This window comes from Corvus moneduloides, chromosome 17 (genome assembly GCF_009650955.1).
Source record: "Corvus moneduloides isolate bCorMon1 chromosome 17, bCorMon1.pri, whole genome shotgun sequence".
Lineage (NCBI taxonomy): Eukaryota > Metazoa > Chordata > Aves > Passeriformes > Corvidae > Corvus > Corvus moneduloides.
The window spans coordinates 4,023,065-4,042,536 of NC_045492.1; the positions used below are offsets into that span (position 1 = coordinate 4,023,065).

Genomic DNA, 19,472 nt, shown 5'->3' on the forward strand with positions numbered 1-19,472 from the left:
CTCCTCACTTGGCTGGGTTAGGAGTCCAGGGGCCTGGAGCAGGGACACCAGAGGTGACAGTCTGAACAAAGCCACCACCAGCAGCTCCCACTTCACCCTCCTGCTCCTGAAAAGGTGAGTATTGCTGTGCTTTAACATTATCCAGCACTGCTTAGGAGGATGTCTCAGATATTGTTCATGACACCAGAAGGGTGAGGTGCCCTTCCAGGGGAGCCCTGTGGTAGCTGGTGTGGGGTCTGTAGCTCAGACCCAGGAAACCATAACCGGTCTGGAGAGATGGTCCCGCGAGGAACCGCCTTCCCAGGGTCCGTGTAGTTCTCCCTCAGCCACCAGAGTGCCTTTGCAGAGGGGCTACCAGCTCTTTAGTGATTCTCAGCTTGTGATTTCAGCTCTTGCTCTGCAGGGCAATCTCCAGGCCAGACCAGGAGGGGAGAGACGGGAGGCTCGTATAGCGATTTCACATGGGGCAGCTTTATTAGCCCGCACCCCGCAAAGGGACGAGCTCTCTGATCCCACAGGGGCTGAGGGCTAGATCTTACAGGGGTACAGGGGTGGGTGTGAGAGGGTAAAAGCCAGTGGGTTACAAAGGATCTGCATAGGTTCTCCAAGAGGATCACGGGTCTGTGTCCTCTCTCACGGTAACTGAAGGGTGGCTGCCTTTTCCAGAGGGATTCTGCTGGGAGGTTGTGCAATCTCCTTATCTCAGCAGGCCTCCCTCCAGGGCAGAGGCTGGGCATACCCCACAGAACCCCATGGCAAGGACAGCAACGAGATCATTCTGAAGGTCCCTTCCAAGCCCAACCATTCCGTAACTCTACAATTCTACGATATTCAAAGAGGAGCTGAGTCCCCTGGAGACACCTGTACGTCCCAAACCAGCCCTTCAAGCTTTACAACCTGATGTTCTGCACCTGGCAAAGGCAAACCAGAGGCCCCACCCACCCCCAGCCTCCTTTCATTTCAAAGCAGCTTCATTTTCCAAGCTTTGCTAGTCCTTCCCCACCATCCTCAGTAAGGTGGGTTCCTGCCTAATTCTTTCAACTCTGCTGTGTTTTTAATGCTCTGTGTTGGGAGTGTGTTTGTGTGTGTGCAGGTGTGACCCAAAGGGTGCCGTGCTCTCCGTTCTGTGCCCATCCTGCTGTGCAGAACAGCTCTTGGGGAGCTCTCAGCTAATCAGTGTTATGCACTTCGAGGCTCAACCCTCTCATTTTACCTGCTGGGAGGCTCAGGCATGGCTGGCAGTGATTGGAAGGAACACAGTGTTTTGATTGCTAATTGTTCTGGGGAATGTTGCCCTTTACCTTTGGAAGTGTAGTTTTTGTTCCTGATTTTGGACTTGTGGCTCGTAGGGTCCATGACCATGGGGGGTTTCACTCCTTGTGCAACATTTCCAAAGCAGAGCTGGATTTGTTGGCTATTTTTGCTATTTTTATCTGCCAGACAGCCTCTGCAGCCTTTTTACTTTGGAGTACTTATGATCCACGATATGCTTGGAGATTACTGTGTGCCTGTTGAGACTCAGAAAAGGCCAAAAAATAATGTCTAAAATTTTGTGGGAGGAGCTGGAGGTTCTCCCTCTGAAATTTCAGAACCCAGCAATGAGGAGTGAGTGTGTGTCCCTGGGCTTTTCCAGCACCTGTAGCCATCGCAGCCCCAGGAACATCAGCAAAAGGCTTCCTCAGGTGCTGGTGGATCACGGTGATCCATGACCCTGGACGGTGCTTGGTGCTGTCCTTACCACCTTTGTAGCACTTTTGCTGTGTTCCTCACTGCTCTCCTGCTCCTTGCACCCAGCTGGGAATGGCACTGCCTGATTTACCATTTGTTCATCAATAAGAGATCCCTTTTTAGTTCAAAAGCCTGATTGTTTACCAAAGCATTTCACAATTCCCCTCATAATTTGCCTAGAAATTAGGCTGTGTATGCATAGCAGGAAGCCAAAAGCATCTGCCCTGCTGTTAACACAAGAGCCCACCCCCACAGTGGATAAGAACTCCAACAGGAAATAAATCCAGAAGGTTTATCGAGAAGGCTGCACGGGGAGAGGGCTCAAGGCAAAGTCCCCTGGAAAGGAGAGGGTCTGAGAGTCCTTTTGGCCGAGCAGGTGAACACCTCACTTGCACTCTGACATTATCTTGCTTTCCCAGGCTTGTGGCAGGATGCAGCAGGCTGTGCAGTGGGCATAGGGAAAGGTGACCTGGCTGCAGCCTCACTGTGAGCCCCAGCACCCACCCCAGCTGGCCTGGTAACTGGTGTCTGGCCTGGTAATTGGTTTCTGACCAGTTTCCTGGCTCCTTCCCACAGTCTGGGTCTCTGTGAAAGGTTCTGTGAGGTTGGCAGCAATGGGCAGAGCAGGTAAGGACACCAGGAAGTTTCCTGATGGTCACATAAGAAAACAATCAGGAGTTTTCTTGCCCCACATTACCTCCAGACCATCGTGCACCATCAGTAACACCACGGGAAACTTCCTTCAAACCCTGTGTTGAGCTCTTTGATGTCTTTCTCCCTGCTGCCTTCGTGCTGCTTTTCCCCACACATGGGGAGCTCCTTCAGTCCTTGTCCAAGCACTCAGGTTCCTCCATCTCTTCCAAGGGACACCTTGGGCTGCATGGTTTGACTTCTAATTCAGCACAGCTTGTGTCTGGTGGCAGCTCCTCCAGCCTTGGCAGCCTCTTTCTGTGCAGATTCTCAGCTCCTCTGGGATCCTTTGGGTGGAAAACCCTGCTCCAGCCTCCATGACACAGGACACAGCCTTCCAGTGCAGCAGATCCCTTCTCCTGTGAGCACCACAGCACCATGTGAGCTGCCTAGGGAAGCACAGGGAAAGCACATCTGTGCTCACCCAGTGTGGCACAAACTAATAGAGAGGGGAGAAAAGATGCAGTCTGAATATTATGCCTGAATTTTCTATTATTACTGTATCACTGTGTCAAAATTGAAAGCAGTGTAAGATTTCTCAAGAGGAGCCATCCATAATGCATTGCAGAGCTGTGTGTAGGTGTTTTATGAAATGTATTTTATTCAAACCAGTACATACAACACTAACATTATTGAAAGAAATTGAAGGCCCAGTCTTCTCTCCTTAAAATATTCATTATTCATGTTATAGTCCTTTAACAAAAACTAAAGCCAAATACATATTCAATTTATTTTTTCCCCATTCAGACTTACATGCTATTCATCTCTAGTGTCCAATGGAGAAGAAATTTCTTCTTATTATTCCTGTATTAGCTTCTGACAGTTCAATTTCTCTGAGTGCTGTGCTTGAGACAACGCTTAACAAATAGCCATAGAGGTAATTGCTCTGGTCCAAATTTCTTGCCAAATCTTGTAGATCTGATGTAGATCAGAGGCAGTGGAATGTTGTCACGTTCAGATCCAGCCCTGGCAGCTGCCTCTGTGAGGCCTTTCCTTCTGATAAACATTATTAGAATAACTTTCAACATATGCAGTTTTCATTCCTTCCAAATCAGACCTTGCCAAGGTATTGTGCCAGAAATGCTCTGCAACCTTGTTTCTGTCTTTGTTTTGGATTCACAGAAATTATGAGGGTATCCAGTGGGTTTAAATTGCTGTTTCCTTCCAGGTGACTTTTTGGAAGAGAGATCATCTCACCAGTTCCTATAATTTACCAGCACTCTGAACACCCAAAGAGTGCCTTTCAAAGGAGGTTGTACAATGACTTCATCCCCCAACAGTTCAAGGCTATCCTTCACAGTGTGCATTTCCTGATGAGAGTTAAGGGACTCCTTTGACAAATTCCCTCCTGGAAATCTGTTTCTTGCTTTACTTTATTTTTGCCTCTCAAGCATATTTCAGCCCAAACTTCTTCACGAGGTATTTCTGTTAAGAGCAGCAGTTTGAGGTGCTTGGCAAGACTGGGAGTATCCTGGGCAAAGCACTGTGTGTTCAGACAGCCAAAGCTGCCCTTTCCCAGGGTTACAAGCTGAGAAAATAAAGAAATTCAACAGGGGAGAAAGGAAATTTCACCACTTTAGAGCAGGGAAACTGAGGCAGGGAGCGATTAAGGGCCACTGTTCTCAAATTGCATTTAGAATTCCAAGCTCCCTAATTATTTCTTTTAATGGAATCTAAATTATTTCTTTTTTAGTGGTGACTAAATTATTTTCAGGATCTAGGACTCCAGTGGGCCATTTTTCTCAGGAGGCTTCTAGGAGAGGTGGAGTGTCACAGCGAGCCCTCAGTTTTAATCACAGGCTCATTAGCCCTGCTGCAGACTGCCATAATTTTGCTTTGTCCCCTTCAGTGGGATTTTGTGTTCCAGAAGATTTTGCCTGTGATGAGCTACTATTGATTTTTCCAGGGTACAATTAATCTTGCAAGCACTTTTAAAATAAATTAAAAAATCCTCTGGATTATAAACATGTGTCTGTGCCTTTGTACCACTGAAATCCAAGCTGAAAATGCTCTGTCTCCTACCCAGCCCCTCTCCCTCACCTTTCCCTTTGCTAGGTGCACCTACATCTATCAAATAAACACAACAAACCCTCTGGCAGCAAGGGCTTAATTACAGGATCTCCAAAGGGGCAGGAAGGCAAAAAAGAGACAGAAAGACAAAAAAGAGACAGAAAGACAGAAAAGAGACAGAAAGATAAAAGGAGACGCACTCCTGGACTGTCCTTGCCCTGCTGGCCCAGCCCTGGGTGTTGTACAGGAGTGGTGATCCACTGTGCAGGACTGACAGTGCCTTCAGTGCCAACAGCACCTGATGGGGAGCTGGATATGATGGAGAAAAATTACTTTTCCACTGGGAACAGTGGTTACAGAGGTGTAGCACTTACCCCAGTGTCTGGAAAAAGCAGCTAATGCGTGTCCCAGAGCATGAGTGAGGAAGACTCTTCGCTTTCAGAGGGGCCCTCAGTGCCCTTGGCTATGCAAACTTTATTTGCCCACAAGTCCAAAGCCAGGATCTTGCTTTTCCTCCCTCTTTCAGTCTAAACACGAGCAGGAAAAATGTCTGTCTTGAATTGCAATGGAAATATTAAATTTATACATAAAAACCAGAGCTGGTGGGCAAAGCATTAACGGGTGTGGGCTGAGAGCAACAGTCCATTGCATTCACACACCAGAGTAATGCCTGTACAACAGCAGTGGTACAGACTCTTTGTGGTCTTCTTTCCCCAAAAATGATTTAGGGACTTCTCTAGTCCCCTCTGTGAAGCACAAATGCCATTGTGGTTCCCAGTTGCTGTCAAACTCTGTTGTCACTTGAGTGGTGCCAGGCTTTAGCAAACGTTGAATTGCATCTGTTACAGGTGCAGGGAAAAAATGTGGGGTTGGTTCTTTAATAGAAAAAAAATATTATGTGAATATAATATATGCCATCCATTTTTTCAACTACTAAAAATCAATGGGATACACAAAACTGGGTGGAAGTTTTGTCCTTAGTTGTTGTTTTTTCCCCAGAATATCCATGGAATTTTTGAGTCTAACACCGCTTGGGAAAGTCTGCTCAGAGCTGCAGTAAGGGCTCATTTGTACAAGACCAAATGTATCTTCTAAATCTGTCTGTCTGAAAGGAAGTAAAGCTTTAAAAAATAATTAAGATTTCTTACAAGTGCCTCATTCACAATAGAATTTCATAATATAGTTACATTAAGAGGAAATGAATGCCACTCATTTGAGGCTATTACCACAAATGAATTAAATGACCAGATACCTTTTGGAGACTGGCTTTAAAACCTGGATTCTGCTCCCAAATGGAGCAGTTCCAAAATGCTCTGTTAGTGCCATGGCACACGAACAAGGTGTGTAGTACCCAGGTTCTGGTGGCCAGGTCAGGAAGACACCACTCCATATTTAATGAGTGTGTGCTGGTACAGCCTACACCTCATTACCAGCAGCTCTTGGCAGGGGGAAAGCAGCGACTTTACGGCACAATAAACCAAATGAAAAGATGTTGGTTTTGAAATAACAAACCTGGAGTGGTCCCAACAGCTCCCAACCTGACCCTCCTGAAATCAGGAGAAGATGAGCACTGAGCAGATGTCCTGGCTGGGATGTGCACGACTGGATCCGCTGCTCTCTTGGCTCTGTTTCTTCTCCAATAAGCTGTTCTGAAAAGCAGGTGGATAAACAGTGTATTGAATCAGCTATACCTGATTGCCTTGGCTAAAAATATTTACTGAATCACACAACTGGAGTAGTGTTGGTAGTTGAGCTGGTATGAATTACTCTGTATTTAATGAGAATATTTTGCTTTTCCTCGGAGAATCCCAATGCTTATTTTTAGGGAACCTTTTTCTTTAACTTAAATATCAAACCTGCTCCTCAGCAAGCCAAAACCCTATCCAGAGAAAGGTAATGGCTGCTCTCAGCTCTTCCCTGGAGGGATTTCAAAAACATGTAGATGAGGCACTTGGGGACATGGTTTAGTGGTGGCCTTGGCAGGGCAGGGGAATGGTTGGATTTGATGTTCTCAAAGCCCTTTTCCAACCTAAATGATTCTATGATTCAAATACAAAGAAACGTTTTTATTTCTTTCCTGGCTTGCTAGAGCCTACTCCAAGCAGCACAGCATTTCTGGGGAGCAAGGCAGTCAAAGCTGGAACTCAATTTGTTCAGAACACTGGGGTTTGTAAGAGTAGCTGAGTTGTTTTGCAATAAATTCTTTCAGCTTAAAAATTAATACCCAGAGTAAATACCTCCTTATGCACTTCTCCTTTGTGTGCAACCCATCAACTTCAGGATTTATAACCTTCTTAACAATTAATATCCAATCTCCTTGCAGTAGCTTCTCATTACAGTCAGCTTTTGTCTTCACACCTGAAGGTTTTTTAAATACCATTTGCTGAGTGTTCTATGATTTCCTGATAAAAGCCATTAAGCCTGAACCTTGTCACTATTTCTGCAAGGTGATCACTGTACTTCAGCCCTGTGCTTTGATATTACCATTACTGCACAAAAGAGATGCTAATTCCTTAGCTGTGTCTGCTCAACGAACAGAGGAAGGGTTTTCAAAGAAAGGCCAAATAAATAAGTAAAATACAGGTTGACATGGAGACCAGTTTATTAGCTCAGTAAGTGCATCTGTAAATAAATATGTCTCTTGTGTTCTCTCAATATTTGAAACAAGATGATGCAGAGAAGGGCACAGAGCCTACAGCCCTGTGAGGCTTGGCTGCTGCACAGCCATAAAATAGAATAAAATAAATATATAGCTGTTGCTTCTCACTTCAAGGATAAACTGTGTGAAAAGGTACATAAGGGCCTGCAATCAGCTTCTTAATCAGACTTAAATAATAAAATAAAAAACCCCACAAACATCCAGACAACCTACTTGTGTGTAACTGATATGCTTGATTGGTGAGAATTATGGGCAGTAATCATATTATCATTTCCATTAAATTTTTCTCTTCCACAGCTTTTATAACTCAAGTGATTCATCTAGCAGATGAATATACAGACACAGACAAATACTTCAAAATGGTTTTTTGGAGCTGTTTATGTTTAATTTGTCACACAACAAGTTCATCTCCACTAATTTTCCAAGAGCTGGAGTTGTTATTACCAGCACGAAGACATAAAGAATGCCAAGACCATGGGAGCTGACAGGGAAGGAAAAGCCAGGAATAGGAAGAGGGGGGTAGGAAATAGCAGTGTCTGCATCACCTACTGAAGGAAGGGTGCAGTGGGAGAGGAAATAAAAAGGAAGAATCGTTCTGAAGAAGAGGGACCAGGTTTTTCACAGCTGGAAAAATGGGAGGGGTCTGGGGTAGAGGAGGAAATGACAGCAAAGGCCTCGGTCAGGAGTGCAGCTGGGCAGGGGACACAAAGGTGCCTCAGCTGCCAAGACTTGAGGGTCACATCTTATTCCACTGGAAAGATCAATTCCTCAGACTGGCAACAAAACCACTGCTTTTATCCAGGACCTTTAAAGCTGAAGCCAGTGATGCTCCCTTACACCTCAGAGAGGGGGGAAGCTCGACAAGTGGAAACAAACATTTTGTTCTCTTTTGTGTGAAATATTCCTAGAGCATTATTAATTTCTGATGATACTTGCAATCAGCAGAACTCATTCATTTTTTAAGTTTCACTTAGTTGCCGTGAATGGATCTGTTTCTCAGCTGGGTGGCTGCATTCATTTTGCAATAATGGTATTTGTTTGACATCTGAGAAATTAACAATGCAAATGCCTCCATGTCTTCGTAGTACATTTAAAATAAAATATCTTCTCACACTGAATTGATGGCATGACTGTAAAAAGGGCTCCATAACAGTCAAAATATTTTTCAAAACCCATTATAATGCAAAGCACTTGCATGTGATGGGATTGTTTCTTGGAGCCAGGCTCTATCCACACTGTCCAGATGAAGGGAAGCCTGGGAATCACGGTGTGACTCTGTGGAAGGGTTTTAGCCCTGCTCCTAGGGCTCCTAGGGCAGGCTGCAGTGGGGTTGCAAGCCCATGGAATCCTGGGCACTTTGAGAGTCTTGCACTGTTCCACCTCATGGTTCAGATTCTCGCTAATGCAAGAGGTATCCTTGTTGGGGAAGATGAAACAGGAAAGCCTTGTAAATACGATTGCCTGACAAAAGACTTTGGGAATATGAAAACTACAGGCAACATCGAAATGAAAGCCACTTTTGAAATACCAAGTCTTAGTTACTGAACAACTGGAAAACAATGGTATGGCCACTGAAGATAATCCCCTCTTGATGGAACAATACCCTCTGCTTGCAGGCAGGTCCAAGGGTCAGAGCAGACCCTACTAGCTCAGCAGAAGGGGTCCAAAGAGTAGTTTTTAGAAGTTAAGATGTAACACTCTATGAGAACTCTTATAGGCTGTATGTAAATGCTATAGGATTTGTATCTTGTATTAGATTGGTTAGTGACAATTAGAATATTCAGTACAGAAGATGATTTATTGTATTGTAACCAGGACTTCAGACATTCCTTACTACTTCTTCCACTCTTGCTCCTACACTCTCTCTCTCTCTCTCACCCGTTTACTCTCTTGCTCTCTTGGGTCTGCTCAGAGCTGAGTCTACCAGCTCTGAGCAGTGCCCCTATACTCATGCCTTTACAATAAACCGACTGTGTCCCAAGACCTGCCTATAGAGATCTCCTGTCTCCGACCGTCCGTCCCCGACCCACCAGAAACCTACATATCCTGACAGTAAATGTGCTGGGGTTTACCCTTACATTTAACAACGAGAAGTCTGGAAATGTTCAATACTAGAAGTGGAAAAGACAAGAAGAGGAATAAAAAGTAAATTGCAGGCATTGTGCCCACAAAAAAAATCCAATTATCTTTAATCCAATGTAATTTTTGTTTTATTTTGGTGGTGCAGGCTGAATGTGGTCTGTTAGTACAGAGAATTAATAATGCATTACATTCCTGCCCTGGCTGACAGGAAGACATGATTCCTACTGCACATCTTTCTGTTGACCTCCTGTTCCTATAACCCATTTATGCCTGCTCATTTCTGTATTTTCTTTGGTTCGTAACCAGAAAGAAGGCCCTTTCTTTACAAGCCACTGATAAATTGTCATTTACAGGAGGCAATAACTTCCTTAAAAATTTGCATAATGTTTTTACTGGTCATTTAGGGCTGCTGCATATTATATTAAACCTTAAATGGCAAGGTTTTATTATGCATTAAGCCTCAAATAGCATTACAAACCCACCAGCCTCACTGGAATATTTTCTATTTCCTGAAATTTAATTGTGTTGCAAGCCAAGGCAGCTCATAAAGCTTCAATAAGTCTCATTACTAAATTGGGATGTTGCACTGGCAGTTTCAGATCACTTACATTCAATAAAATGGACACATGGTATTGCCAGCAGGCCTGCAAGGGCCGAGGCCGTGGGAAAGGGCTTCAGAGACAGACCGAGGAGCAGCCCAGCTGGAAGAGTGGCTTAAAGCCTGGCTTTAGATCTTCCTTCTGCCTCACGAGCTCTGGCATTGGGACCAAAACACTTATATATATATAATATATATAATATATATATTATATATATTATATATAATATATAAAAAATTTATATAATAAATAAATAATATATAAAAATTATATCTAATATATATAATATATATATAGTATATTTACATATGTGTGTGTATATATATATATATATATATATATACGTATGTAAATATACAATGAGGATGCAGCCTGCAGAGGAGGCTTTCCTCCTCTGCAATGGATCAGATTTCCTCCAGGAGGTTCCCTTGGGCCAGAGGCATAAACCCAGCTGTAGGATGGAGCTAGAGCTGGCACAAGACAGCTCTTGCCAGGGTGAGTAGGGGGAAAGAGGGAATTTGGGAAATTGCTCCTCCTTCCCTGTGAACGTGGGTCATTGGGGCCAGTAAATCAAGCAAGGCCACCACTGATTGCTGATGTCACCCAAATCTACTCCAGGAGCCATTGAGTCAATTGAAATCTCTCATGGATATCAGATGGGTTTGAGTTAGAGTCCAAGGTCAGTTTTAGCTTAAGTTCACCTGGCAGTGTGATTTGTGCTCATGGAAGTAACTGGCCTCAATAACAAGTGCTGAACTGTCATGGCCCAGCTCACTGCTTAAATTAACTTGCTCAGCTGGACTTTCAAATAAAGCTGTTTTAAGGATGCAGTGTAGCATGGAAAGCAATTTGTTTCCTTAAGATTTAGTACCAAATGCCTACCTTGATTTGGATTCTAGAGAAGGCAGCAACTGGTAAAGTGGGTAATTTGAAACTTAACATATTTCTCCTCGCTAAGATTGGATCCCATTAAAACAAGGCACAAAGTGCTACTAATTTGTCAATCATTCCTCGTGTAATTCTATTCCTCCAAGTAAATTGCCTGGGAGAGTGTTTCCTTTTTCCTTCACCTCCTTTCCCTGCACCGTTCATTTGGCTGGATCCCTGTTCAGGCAGGAAAGCAGCACCCCACACCCACCTTCCCTCATCTCCCATCGCTCCAGCTGCTGCCTCCAGATGACATCTTGCTCTTGCCATCTGCAGAATAGCTGTGTAAGACAGGGTGAAGAGAAAAGGACAACTCAATGAGCCTTTCATCCAAAAGATAAACTCTTGTTTGTATCCACAGCTCAAATAGCCGTGGCGGGGAAGGAGTGGGACTATCCAAACACCTCTGAGAAAACAATGGTTCTGCTGATGTTTCCCAAAAAGTGCCAGAAATGGCACGAGGCAGCCTTTTCTTGTGGAGTTTCCACCTCATGTCTGTAGCAAAAAATGTTCAGGTAGGTTTCTGATTTAGAGCTGTCAGAAGTATACACAAACCCAAAGAAAAACACATCGGTTCTTGGAGTTTGCCAAAAAATGCTTAGATTTACATCGATTTCATGGAGCAGTTTAGAAAGGTTCATAAAATCTGAGCCTTAGTTTCAGGCCTGCACTCCATGTAAGCTGTTCAGAGAGATACAGAGAGTTATCTGCTCCCTTCAAAACCAGCTTGTGTCAAACTAAAGGCTGGATGAAGCTCGGGGTCATGTCAAGCTACTCAGGGAAAACACGTGCTAAGCAGCCCTGCTTTCCAGCTCAGACAAACAAATGTAAGGAGTGTTTAACTGAGCCACCCCCTGGAATTGCAAGACATCAGCCTCCAGTAATGTGTGATTGTGTGAGAAGGTATTTACCCACGGCTCGATCATAAATTCTGCTCGGAATTTCAATGTACCTGGGTGTTATTTACAATTCCAGACCTCTGAGCCAAGCATGATAGCAGCTGTCTTCTCTCAACTGCAGGAGCCCTGGCTTTGTTGTAGTGGATTGATTTCTCTCTCAGAGTGGCCAGCACTAGCTCAGGGTTAAAATGCCCCAGCCTGCTACTATAGTAACAGGTGTGTGATGCTGCAAAGGGAGGGATGCAAAAACTGAAGGTAGAAGAGCAAGGCAAATTCCTTGTGAAAATTTTATTCTTTTTACACTCCTTTATAGCCCGAGCTTTGTGTGCTCTACTGAGTACATAGGTGAGATGTGGAGCAAGAATCACCCCAAAATTTCAGCACCACGTTTGACTCCTTGATCTCTCAGCAGTGGTGGTGGGGTGTCACTGGCTGATTCCACTCTGCAAATCTTGTCACAAACTCGGCTACCGTTTAATGCCCTGGACTGACTCCATGTTTCTTGGGTTATGAGGTATTCAAAAAGGGCTCTAATCGGTCAGTGCCACACTCCTCAGACTTAACCCCAGAGAGGTCCTGCATGCTCCCTGCATGAGGAGCATGGAGATGTACTAAGAAGCTTTTTACATGGCACCATGAATGCTCTTTACTCATAAAATATGATGGTTTTCTGAGAGCAGAAGTAGACAATATGTAGTGATGTTGAATCACTAGAATCCCAGACTAATTTCCCTAATTCTCCTCATTTTTAGGAGATGCTTACCTCCTCCATAAGCCAGCATTTATCAAGGAAATGCAGACTTTTAGCCTGGTAAATTTGCCACAAAAGGGTGAGCTTGATTCTCCCCTTTCCCTCTTACATTCTTCACCATTTCCTTGGGGAAAGACAGGTCTCAAGGGAATTCCTCCCAGTTGCTGCCCATCCATAACCAGTTGGCATAAACTGCTGCACACACCAAACACAGCTGCAGAGGAAGGAGCCACACTCCATCATGCAGAAACCATTTCTGCAGCAGGAGCTACAACATAACCTCATTTTCAGCCATTGGATTTACCCTGCAACTCTGGCAGAGAAGGGAAAAGAGAGAGAGAAGGAGGAGAAAAGAACCTCAAGTTTTGGTTTTTAAAATGAGCAAATTGATGTGGAAGTCACAGATGGTGAATAAATACGGGGCACAGAATTGTCATTTGGCAGCCAGCTCTCCTGACCAATTTAAGAGGGATATGCTGTTATCTAGTTTGGTTCAGGGAAAATATATTCTGGGCAGCAGTTAGCCATTTAAGAGGCTTCTTTGTTTCATAAAATATATTTGGGTTTGATACAAACACAATTAATTCAGCTTTCTAATATTGTGTTTGAACCAAATCCAAAATATGTGCTGTGAACATTTATTCTTTTATGTCATTTACTAGTTCCAGGTTCTTTTCTGAAGGCTCAGATTTAAAAAGGGATTTGCAACAAACAAAGAACATTTGGGGTGACTTCAGCTGGTGCAGCAAACTCCATTCTTATGCACTGTTTTGAGATGTGTCTCCAAATTATCCGACAAATGATATGTTCCAAATTAAGCCCCTCATTACCCGTGCTTTTCTACTGCACAGCATTCTTCATTATTGTACCGCTGTATTTTGGGGACTTATTAGGCTTTGCTGGGTGTAGCAGTGGAAGCAGAGGATTGGGATGAGGAGTAGCACAGGCAGAGCTCTGCCAGCTGAGCCCCTGCACAATGGCACTCCACCCTCAGCTCTGGTGTCCCAAGGGGCAGCTTTGAGGAGATAAAGACTTTGAAACACCATGCAGTCCTCCTGATCCAGAGGCTTCTCCTCTCCCAGCACAGATCACCTTGGATCTCTTTAGCTCATCTGTGTTTCGGGTGTTGACAACAAAGGATATGGCAAATGAGTTGAAAATAAAAGAGCTTTTTCCAGGTGAAATATCTTGTTGCTCCCAATCTCCTCCTGCTGAGACTGCAGTGGAAGGAGCTGTTTGGCAGCAGGCCCTGCTCTGCACCCAGGGCACTGCAGACCCTGCCGCCAGTGCCATGAAACCCACCACTGGTTACCACTGAGGGCAGCTTCTGTGCAATCCAGAGGGCACTGGCCACCACAAACACTGGATCAGCCCTGCCCTTCCTCCCCAGAAATGTTTCTGAATCAATGGTTTCTGTGAAATCCTGTTTTCCTCTGCAGAGCCCACAAATCTTTCCACAGTTCTTAGGTCTGGCATCAAACTTCTCTGAGTTCAGTCGAACACTGATGACACTACAGATTACAGAGGGGAAAAATTTCAATCTCCACTTAGACATCAGCCCCTTCTTCCACATCCCTGTAACATTAGGGAGAGAAAGGAATTGGGTACAAATATTTCAGGACTATGCTTGGGCTTCCCATCTGGGTTTAGGACTCTGCGGTATAAAGCTCTGATGCAGATCCTTCTCTGTAACTAAGGCCAAAAGAGATTTTAAAAACAAATTATCACAGCCCACTCTGCCACACATTATCCCTCATCTGGTGGTAAATCAGCAGTGCTCATATCATCGCTGACTTGCAGAGCACATCCCTCCATCCCAGACATAAATGTTAATTAGTGAAGTTTCTGCTTCAAATCAGTGACGCCAGAGCACTTTGAGACTCCCACATGAAAAGAGCCACGGAGGCCAAAGTGCTACTGTCCCCTTTGGTCACAGTGTTTGAAGGAGATATCCTTTAATAGCTCTGTTTTCTCCTCACAGGTAGGTCGGAAAACGAGCCCTGGTGCCCGGGCTCCCTCAGAAACACAAGGAGGCAGGAGCAGAGCTCTTTGAAGTTCCTCCACACTCACAGCTCTGTGCAGGGGAGGGGCAGGGGGTGTGAACAACTTTCAAAATATACATATGAACCAGAGAGATTAGGACTTTCAGAAGAGCTTTCAATGAAGATCCTTTTCATGTCTAAGATACATATCTAGTTCATTCACTATCTGCAGAGATGAAAGCAACCTCTGATTGTATCTTCTCTGCTCACCACCTCATCATATCGGTGATAAAAAGACCAGTCAAGCTTTCTGGCTTTGGAACTCATAATGCAATTATTAATATTTGGCTGGTTTTCCTCCATTAGATGAGTGTGTGTATGAAGGAGAGAGGAGGAGGATGGGAGCAGCTGGGGATGGGAGGAGACCAGCACAGGAGCAGCTCTGAGCACCACCCTCTGCATTACCCCAGCCGTGGTGGGAAAAGAGCTCCTGCTCCTCAGGTCCCTGCTGCAGGTGACGAGGGGAATGTGCCGTAATCCACACATCTTTCACAGGACACACCATTGCCATGGCTGCAGGAGCCAGGAGATGGGGGAGAGCAGAGCACTCCCCATCGCTGAGCGCTTGGCCTTGAAACACGCAGCACCACACCCCCTCCGAGCTGCCCTCGACCCACACAGGTGAGGCAGCCTTGGATCTATCCTCCCTCGCAGGTTTTCTGAAGCTTGTGGCATTCACAAAATACCTCAGGAAGCCGTGTCAGGGAGCTGCTGCTGTGTCAGGTGGTGTTAATCATCTCTGCGTGATCTGGAAGGGCAGGGGATGCTGCACACAATGGAAAGGGGACTGTGAGATGTGCGTCGTGCTGCTTGCACCATGCAAGGTGTGAAAAGTGCCTTCTGCAATAAAGAAATAACAATAGTTAGGATTAATTGCAGGTTCAGAGCTTGGGAATGCCACTGGGTTCTACACATGTGGCAAGCCCTTTCCCCACTTTGTGCACGGAGAAAGGGAAACATGAAAGGGGAAGAGCTGCCAGCAAACACACACCAGGATGGGTAAAAGCAACAGGGAAAAAAGGAACTTTGTGAAGAACAATCAGATTTTCAAACCATAGATACTTTTTATTCTAAAAACAAAAAGGAGTTTATTTAGATTCCAAGATTCAATGTTCACTGTGTAAACTTATTATAATGTATTACACCCTTAAAACTAAAAATGCTCTATTTGGGTGTCACATGCTGGTCACTGCAGATAAGAGAAGGTCAAACCAACTAATCTGGCTCACCCAGAACTGATGCTCACAGAAATGCATAAACTTGTGATCAGTTTTGCAGGAACTAAAGGACTGTTTTTCTTGATTTCAGCTTCTTCAACCACTGTAGTAGTGACCAGGCAGTGCAGAAACTCAAAAAGTTGTATCTGTTAAGCCCAAGACTACGAATTAGGGGTGAGAGAAAACGACCCCTCTTTAAAAGGACATTATACCCAGAAATACTGCCCTCATCCATTGTCTTCTACACTCAGGGCTTTGATGGACTCTTATTTAATGAATAAGACACGTAAGTAAAACATTGCCTTTTCATATCCTTAAGTCCCACTTCCCATCCAAGAGCAACTTGAAACATTGCATGTGATTCCCCACCGGTAAAGAAGTGTGGCACTCCCCTTTTCTAATGGTACAAAATGGGAAAATCAAGGACTGATCAAGGTAATGTACATGTAAACAGAATACTTCCTTAAATCACTTTGTCTAGTTATAGAACATTCCTTTTTCTAAGAGAAAAAAAGGGAAGGCTGTCTTGAATAGAAACCATCAGTTCATTAATTATGCATCAAAATATTCCCAGGTTTTCCAGAAAAGGTATTATTTTAAGTAATAGTATAGAATCTTTTAATTAAAAGATTAAGAAGCAGGGAGTGGTTTGGGTTAGAAGGGACATTTTAAGTCCATCTAGTCCAACCCCCTGCAAAGGACAGAAACATCTTCCAGGACCCAGATTGCTGAGTCCCTGAGGGTATAGTGTATAACTGCTTTAGGAATTGTCCATCCATCTGTCCAGACCTGAATTTTTTTTTAAATACCTTCATATCCACACTGTAAATCTTCAATTCCTAGGCTGCACATGGCTCACACTGCCCTGTCCTGCCTGTATGAACATTCCAGCCAATTCCTGCCCCATCCTGCTGCAGGGCAGTCACTGCTCAGACACACCTGTCTGCTCCAGCAGCACTGCCAAACCCCTTCCCGTGCTTCCCTACTCTCCAGAGCACTCTCTCTCCTAGTCCTGTGCTCAGCAGCAGCCAAGAGGTGCTTAATACAACCCCATTTGGCACCTTCCCTCTGAGCTGCCTATTCCAGGCTGCCAATACAAGCACAGCAGCTCCAACTGCCCAGCCGAGCCAAGAATCCTCTCCCTTGTGTGCAGCTCGCCAGCCAGAGGCAAATGCATGAACTTTAGAGATTATCTGGAGGGAATATTCCAGGAATTTAGATTTTAGCCGCAGCAGTAGGACCATACATCATTAAAGCTGCCTCTCCTGCCAGTGTAAAAAGCAAACATCAATGATTTAAATCACGGTTCCCCAGTGGCTCATTTAAATCACTTGGATGGAAATCAGTCCACCTTGTCACTGTGGAAGAGGTAGAAATGGAAGTTGTGGATTCATGACTCCCAGGTCAACACTCAGCACGGGACGTGGACCAGGTGACAATAAATCCTACGGGGCACAGTATATAATAAGCAGTTTTGTGATGTGTGGCACTGATGAAACCTGATTCCTACAGCTGTGTGTGTTGTGTGTGGAGGTTCTGTTGTCTGTGTGACTATTGACCAAAGCTTTCCCTGCAGTCAATATGTGCAGCACCATGCTCTTTAGTGCTTTATGAGGGTTAAGCTCATTGATCAGCTCCTTTCTGGGAGCACTTTCATGGAGTCTTTCTTTTATTTTCACCCACCAGCCCATTTTCCAGGAACCCGCACAAGACATGGAGATGGAGTTTGTGCAGATGGGAACCCACTCAGACACACAGCCTGGGGTGAGGAGCCTTGGAAGAATATGTCCAAGGGCACCTTCCCACCTGGACACAGGCAGGCCTGGCCCCACCTACACATCCCAGGATGTTCTGTGCAGCCTGAGAGATGCAGGACCCAAAGCAGGCATCTGGCCCCCATCACTAAGGCTCTGTTCCAGGCAGATGCATTAGCAGAGGTGTCTCTGTCCCAGAAAATCCACAGTTTGACCGGAGAAGCCTAAGGAGGGTTGGCAAAGGGAAGAAATGCTGCTGTGTTGCTACAGGTGAGCAGCTGATGCAGACAAAAAGCTCAGCCCTGTCGGCACAGTCAGACCAAATCCTCATTTCCCTGCAGCTAGGGGAGCTCTGCCAGCTCACTGGCGCTCAGACACGTTTAAATTGGTTTCAGTTTTTATGGCTGTACAATAACCACCCAACAGCACAACCTGCCATGTAACAGAGATTCTTTGGCTCCACGTTTGTCTGCCTGTTTGATTATTTGAAAGTGGCAGGTTTTATTGCCTGTGTTACCTACAGAAAGAGACAGTTTTCATGATGTAAAAAGGTACCAGAACCCAGACCCAGGTGAATGCTTTGCGTGCAGGCAGCTGCCCACATTTTGACAAACTTGTTTGACACTTCCAGCAGGGCAGAGGCGTTTGAGAGGTGCCAGCTGATTTTGATCTGGGTGGCACCGAATTCTGAGCTGGGACAATCCCATGAGAGGCGGGGCAGGCACTGATCTCTGCTCTCTGGTGACCAGCTACAGGACCTGAGGGCAGAGCCAGAGTTAAACCAGGGGAGGCTCAGGCTGGATATCAGGAAAAGGCTCTTCCCCAGAGAGTGCTGGGCACTGCCCAGGCTCCCCAGGGAATGGGCACGGCCCCGAGGCTGCCAGAGCTCCAGGAGCGTTTGGACAGCGCTGCCAGGGATGCCCAGGGTGGGGCTGTTGGGGTGTCTGTGCAGGGCTGGGAGCTGGGCTGGATGACCCTTGTGGGTCTCTCCAGCTCAGGATATTCTGTATTTCTGTGATTGTGCTGTTAAGAAATCTTCCTGGCTCATGAACAAATTAAAAAAAACCCCAAGAACAGAAGGAAGCAAGTAGAAAGACAGAAGTGATGTCACTGGTCTGTCCATTACAGATTTATGGGAGTGACAGGGAGAACAGGACACAGACTGAAGCCCCTCCTGCTCTTTTGGCTAAGTTGCCTCGTCCTTTGCTCCATGATGCTGCTGTGGCTGTCTCTGTATTGAGTAGGGTCAGGACAACATTTAGGTTGTCCTATATAAGAGGTCCAACTATATAAAAAACTGATATAATCTTCACACTGTACAGAGGAAAAACCTCCACTTTAAACATTGTTCTCAGATAACAAAACAGATTTACCTTGATAAGCCTAGAGAAGGCTGGGAAGAAACAGAGAGAGCACAGAGAGGAAGGTACTATAATAAGAACCTGCTTTGTCTGCAGATTCATTTAAGCAGCTCAGCTCCTTATGAGTAGATTTCAACCTCTACTTTTTAAAGTAATAACAACTCATTAATGAGGATTTTACTTCCTGTCAGGGGGTACAACTGGCTTTATTTAGAGGGTCTTCAACCCCTGCTTGCTTGCTTTCTTCCACTCAATGCTTTTCTCTCTCAAATCTTTACCAGTGGTCAAAGGCAAAACAAATTATTCCTATTTCCATTATAGTGTGGGCAGTGATATAATACATCTTTCAAAAGACCCTTTTACAGGTATCCATCTGCCTTTCTAATGGTTTAAAACAGAGCAAGAACCTGGCAGCTGGCAAATGCCCAAGCTCTGATCAGTCACGAGCTGGTGCCCTAAGTGTCTGCCCTTAAGTGTTTTCTGTTCTGCTCAGGTAGCAGAAAAGCCCACCAGCCCTTCCAGTGCCCCATCCCTGCCTCTGCAGCCAGCAGCATCATAAGGGATCAGCCAAGAAATAAGAGATCAAAGAACAATATGAAAAAAAGTGGTGGGTACTGAGCGGGCTGAGTAGGAACAAGAACATGAGGAAACATGATAAATTCATGCTGAGACCTCTGAAGATGGGGATAATAGGGTAACACAGAGAAGCAGAAGGATATGAATATAATTGGGATATGGTTTTAGCTGTGAGAT

General features: G+C 45.0%; 1 long non-coding RNA gene across 1 annotated transcript; it reads left to right on the plus strand.

Moving 5' to 3' along the window:
• The first annotated feature begins 525 nt into the window (after nt 1–525).
• On the plus strand, nt 526–4,381 carry LOC116452266. Its single transcript, XR_004243450.1, has 2 exons — nt 526–2,355; nt 4,133–4,381. It is a non-coding gene; the product is annotated as an uncharacterized LOC116452266 (long non-coding RNA).
• The last annotated feature ends 15,091 nt before the right edge of the window (nt 4,382–19,472 follow it).